The following is a 6,076-nucleotide window of genomic DNA, read 5'->3' as shown; positions in this document are numbered from 1 at the left end:
TCTTTCTTTCTTTCTTTCTTTCTTTCTTTCTTTCTTTCTCTCTCTTTCTCTCTTTCTCTCTTTCTCCCTCTCCCCCTCCTCAGCCATCCTTAAGCAGGTGGGACTATGAATCAAGCAAGTGCCTGTACCATTACTTTTCTGCATAACTATAAGTGGCTTCACATTTCAAACTGGAGTTTATCTATCTTTGGAGAGGGTGCAATGGTATTTTTGAAGCTATTCTCCTGCCTCATAAGATATAGGTTATTAAGGGCAGGAAGTTTCCCTGTACTTAGGGTCCTAATCTCTTCTAACTAGTCTCCAAGGTCAGGGCTCCTGAGAACATTCTCTCTAAATTTGAATTCCCTTTGCTTCGTGAGTGTGTCCAAAATGTCCTCTTATTTCTAGATGTACCTCAAAAGTATTGAATCCATCCAATAGTCCATTTATCCCATCACTAATTCAAATAAGTACTTATTGAGTACCTACTATGTGACAGGCACTCTATGAGTCGTTAGATTATGAAGAACCTAAGGAATTTGAAATTTATCTTGAAAGCTAAGGACTGTTACTGCAGGATTTTAAGCAGAACAATGGCATGATTAAATAACAAAATAATTTAGGAGACCACTGCAGGTATCTACAGTAACAATTTTTAGAATATAACTATAATAATGAAGTGTGAGTAGAGAGGACTGATTCCAAAAATATTCAGCACACAGTATGTACAGGATGAGATGACTGATAAAATGTGGCATTGACACACAAGAGAGGGAGAGGTCCAATATGATTCCCAGGATACTAGCTTGGTTGATTGGACGGACAGTGTCATTCAGTGAGCTGTGGAGTTGAAAAGGAAGAACACATTTGGAGGAAAAGTTGCTAGATTTTGCATTAAGTATACTGGGGCTTATAAGTAGAAATGATCAGAAGCCAGTTGGATACACAAATCTGGAACACAACAGAATCACTTCCATGAAGAAATTTTTCTATATTTGTCAGCTGGAAATAATCTTTATTCCTCACACACCCATAATAGTTTATATGTACTGCCTTGTAGCATTTACCACCATCTACTATACATTTAAATTATTTATTTATGTGTCATGTCTCCCTTATTAGCAAGCTCCTTGAGGCAGGACCCATGACTGTTACATCTTTTTATCCATAAAAATGTCTAGAAAATGACAGGCATTCAAAATCATGTGCTAAATGAAGGACAGACTTAGCCATCTCACTGAAGATGTTCCCTGGAGATTTTATGAGAATGACCCTCAGAGTTTATCCCCATTGTTATTAATGTTTGCTTCATTTTATTTTGGCTACAGGGTTATTTTAATTAGATTGATGATTTGTAATCAGATTATCTCCCACCAGCATCGCTGGCAGAACCAGCTGTCTGGTTGACCGAATTCTATTAGATACATCTTTCTTTTTTCCATTGATTTGCATACACAGAATCAGAAAGGAAAGGCTCTTTATTCAGCTGAGCCATCCCGGACATGGGCAGTACCGCATCAATGTTCTCAAGCTTTAGGGCGAATTGAAACTTCTCTCATTATAAACAATCTTATGTAAGGGAGATACATGTATATTTTAATAGATATCTAGTATCCCTTTTCCTAACAGTGATATTATGTGTTTCTGAGTAGTAAGTTTATCGATGGTGGTGGACCAAGACCAAAAAAGCTTAAAAGTTTTTTGTTTTTTGTTTTTTTAAATAGGAGATACAGCTTTTTGGATGAATCTTAGCCAGTGAGAGCCTGCCAGGATTCAGATGTACCATTTAAGAGTGTTGACATATGGGAGCCGATTGCTTGGTATACACAGATTTAATGGTATATTAAACTGCTTTTATCACTGATGGCTTAGCTTGGCATATCTAAAAAGTTACAGGTGTCACCCTGTAATCCTGAGCATCAACCTAGTATTCTGTTTCTGATATTGAGACCATGGAATGTTCTGTGGGAAAGTTTTCTAAACCCACTTATATCTCCATCTTGTTAATCTGGCTTATCCGTTAAGACCCAGATCAGGTGCCATCCTTCCGATAACCCATTTATTTTCCTTCAGTCTGGGTCAGGCACCTCTCTTTAGAGTTCTTATAACAACTAATAGCTATCATTCTAACAACACTTGTAGGGTTATTGGTCTTGGACATTGAATTATAATAGTCTTAAGAGCTGGTGAGTGTCTTTTTTTTTTAAACATCTTTATTGGAGTATAATTGCTTTACAATAGTGTGTCAGTTTCTGCTTTATAACAAAGTGAATCAGCTATACATACACATATATCCCCATATCTCCTCCATCTTGAGTCTCCCTCCCACCCTCCCTATCCCACCCCTCTAGGTGGACACAAAGCACCAGGCTGATCTCCCTGGGCTATGCGGCTGCTTCGCACTGGCTATCGATTTTACATTTGGAAGTGTATGCATGCCATGCCACTATCACACTTCGTGCCAGCTTACCCTTCCCCCTCCCTGTGTCCTCAAATCCAAGTCCATTCTCTAGGTCTGCATCTTTATTCCTGTCCTGCCCCTAGGTTGTTCAGAACTTTTTTTTTTTTTTTTAGATTCCATATATGTCTTAGCACACGGTATTTGTTTTACTCTTTCTGACTTACTTCACTCTGTATGACAGTCTATAGGTCCATCCACCTCACTACAAATAACTCAGTTTTGTTTCTTTAATGGCTGAGTAATATTCCGTTGTATATATGTGCCACATCTTCTTTATCCATTCATCTGTCAATGGACACTTAGGTTGCTTCCATGTCCTGGCTATTGTAAATAGAGCTGGAAGTATCATTGTGGTACATGACTCTTTTTGAATTATGGTTTTCTCAGGGTATATGCCCAGTAGTGGGACTGCTGGGTCACATGGTAGTTCTACTTTTACGTTTTTAAGGAACATCCATACTGTTCTCCATAGTGGCTGTATCAATTTACATTCCCACCAACAGTGCAAGAGGGTTCCCTTTTCTCCACACCCACTCCAGCATTTATTGTTCTTAGATTATTTTGATGATGGCCATTCTGACCATTGTGAGGTGATACCTCATGGCAGTTTTGATTTGCATTTCTCTAATTATCAGTGATGTGGAACATCCTTTCATGTGTTTGTTGGCAATCTGTATATCTTCTTTGGAGAAATGTCTATTTAGGTCTTCTGCCCATTTTTGACTTGGGTTGTTTGGGTATTTTTTGATATTGAGCTGCATGAGCTGCTTGTAAATTATGGAGATTAATGCATTGTCAGTTGCTTTGTTTGCAAATATTTTCTCCCATTCTGAGAGTTGTCTTTTCATCTTGTTTATAGTTTCCTTTGCTGGGCAAAACTTTTAAGTTTCATTAGGTCCCATGTGTTTACTTTTGTTTTTATTTCTATTTCTCTAGGAGGTGGGTCAAAAAGGATCTTGCAGTGATTTATGTCATAGAGTGTTCTGCCTATGTTTTCCTCTAAGAGTTTGATGGTGTCTGGCCTTACATTTAGGTCTTTAATCCATTTTGAGTTTATATTTGTGTATGGTGCTAGGCAGTGTTCTAAATTCATTCTTTTACCTGTAGCTGTCCAGTTTTCCCAGCACCACATATTGAAGAGTCTATCTTTTCTCCATTGTATATTTTTGTCCCCTTTGCCAAAGATAAGGTGACCATATGTGCATAGGTTTATCTCTGTGCTTTCTCTCCTGTTCAATTGATCTATATTTCTGTTTTTTTGTGCCAGTACCATACTGTCTTGATTACTGTAGCTTTGTAGTATAGTCTGAAGTCAGGGAGCCTGATTCCTCCAGTTCTGGTTTTCTTTCTCAAGATTGCTTTGCTATTTGGGGTCTTTTGTGTTTCCATACAAATTGTGAAAATTTTTTTTCTACTTCTGTGAAGGATTCCATTGGTAGTTTGATAGGGGTTGCATTGAATCTGTAGACTGTTTTGTGTAGTATAGTCATTTTCACAATGTTGATTCTTGCAATCCAAGAACATGGTATAACTGTCCATCTGTTTGTATCATCTTTAATTTCTTTCGTCAGTGTCTTATAGTTTTCTGCATATAAGTCTTTTGCCTCCTTAGGTAGGTTTATTCCTAGGTGTTTTATTCTTTTTGTTCCAGTGGTAAATGGGAGTGTTTCCTTAATTTCTCTTTCAGATTTTTCATCATTAGTGCATAGGAATGCAAGAGATTTCTGTGCCTTAATTTTGTAACCTGCTACTTTACCAAATTCATTGATTAACTCTAGTAGTTTTCTGGTAGCATCTTTAGGGATCTTTATATAGTATCATTTCATCTGCAAACAGTGACGGTTTTACTTCTTCTTTTCCAATTTCGATTCCTTTTATTTCTTTTTCTCCTTTGATTTTTGTGTCTAAAACTTCCAAAACTATGTTGAGTAATAGTGGTGAGAGTGGGCAACGTTGTCTTGTTCCTGATCTTAGTGGAGACAGTTTCACTTTTTCACCATTGAAAACGATGTTGGCTGTGGGTTTGTCATATATGGCCTTTGTTATGTTGAGGTAAGTTCCCTCTATGCCTACTTTCTGGAGGGTTTTTATTATAAATGGGTGTTGAATTTTGTCAAATGCTTTTTCTGCATTTATTGAGATGTTCATATGATTTTTCTCCTTCAATTTTTTAATATGGTTTATCACATTGATTGATTTGCATATATTGAAGAATCCTTGTATTCCTGGAATAAACCTCACTTGATCATATTGATAATCCTTTTAATGTGCTGTTGGATTCTGTTTGTTAGTATTTTGTGGAGGAATTTTGCATCTATGTTCATCAGTGATATTGGCTTGTAGTTTTCTTTTTTTGGTGACATCTTTGTCTGGTTTTGGTATCATGGTGATTATGACCTCGTAGAATGAGTTTGGGAGTTTTCTTCCCTCTGCTATATATTGGAAGAGTTTGAGAACGATAGGTGTTAGCTCTTCTCTAAATGTTTTGTACAAGCCATCTGGTCCTGGGCTTTTGTTTGTTGGAAGATTTTTAATCACAGTTCCAATTTCAGTGCTTATGATTGGTCTGTTTATATTTCCTATTTCTTCCTGGTTCAGTCTTGGAAGGTTGTGCTCTTCTAAGAATTTGTCCATTTCTTCCAAGTTGTCCATTTTATTGGCATATAGTTGCTTGTAGTAATTCCTCACGATCCTTTGTATTTCTGTAGTGTCAGTTGTTACATCTCCTTTTTCATTTCTAATTCTGCTGATTTGAATCTTCTCCCTTTTTTTCTTCATGAATCTGGCTAATGATTTATCAATTTTGTTTATCTTCTCAAAGAACAAACTTTTAGTTTTATTAATCTCTGCTAGTGTTATCTTCATTTCTTTTTCATTTATTTTATCTGATCTTTTTGATTTCTTTCCTTCCACTAACTTAGGGTATTTTTTGTTGTTGTTGTTGTTCTTCTTTCTCTAATAGCTTTAGGTGCAAGATTAGGTTGTTTATTTAAGATCCTTCTTGTTTCCTGAGGTAGGATTTTATTCCTATATAATTCCCTCTTAGAACTGCTTTTGTTACATCCATAGGTTTTGGGTCATCGTGTTTTCATTGTCATTTGTTTCTAGGTATTTTTGATTTCCTGTTTGATTTCTTCAGTGATCTGTTGGTTATTTAGTAGTATATTGTTTAACTTCCACATGTTTACATGTTTTACAGATTTTTCCCTGTAATTGATATCTAGTCTCATAGCATTGTGTTCGGAAAAGATACTTGATATGATTTCAGTTTTGTTAAATTTACCAAGGCTTGATTTGCGACCCATGATACAATCTATCCTGGAGAATGTTCCATGAGCCCTTGAGAAGACCATGTATTGTTGTTTTTGGATGGAATATCCTACAAATATAAATTAAGTCCATCTTGTTTAATGTGTCATTTAAAGCTTGTGTTTCCTTATTTATTTTCATTTTGGATGCTCTGCCCATTGCTGAAAGTGAGGTGTTAAAGTCCCCTACTATTATTGTGTTACTGTCAATTTCCCCTTTTATGGCTGTTAGCATTTGCCTTATGTATGGAGGTGCTCCTATGTGGGATGAATAAATATTTACAATTGTTATATCCTCTTCTTGGATTGATCCCTTGATCATTAGGTA

Source organism: Aethalodelphis obliquidens, unplaced genomic scaffold (assembly GCF_003676395.1).
Source record: "Aethalodelphis obliquidens isolate GAN/ISIS:26980383/991018 unplaced genomic scaffold, ASM367639v1 scaffold60, whole genome shotgun sequence".
Taxonomy (NCBI): domain Eukaryota; kingdom Metazoa; phylum Chordata; class Mammalia; order Artiodactyla; family Delphinidae; genus Aethalodelphis; species Aethalodelphis obliquidens.
Note: the sequence above shows the minus strand (reverse complement) of the source record.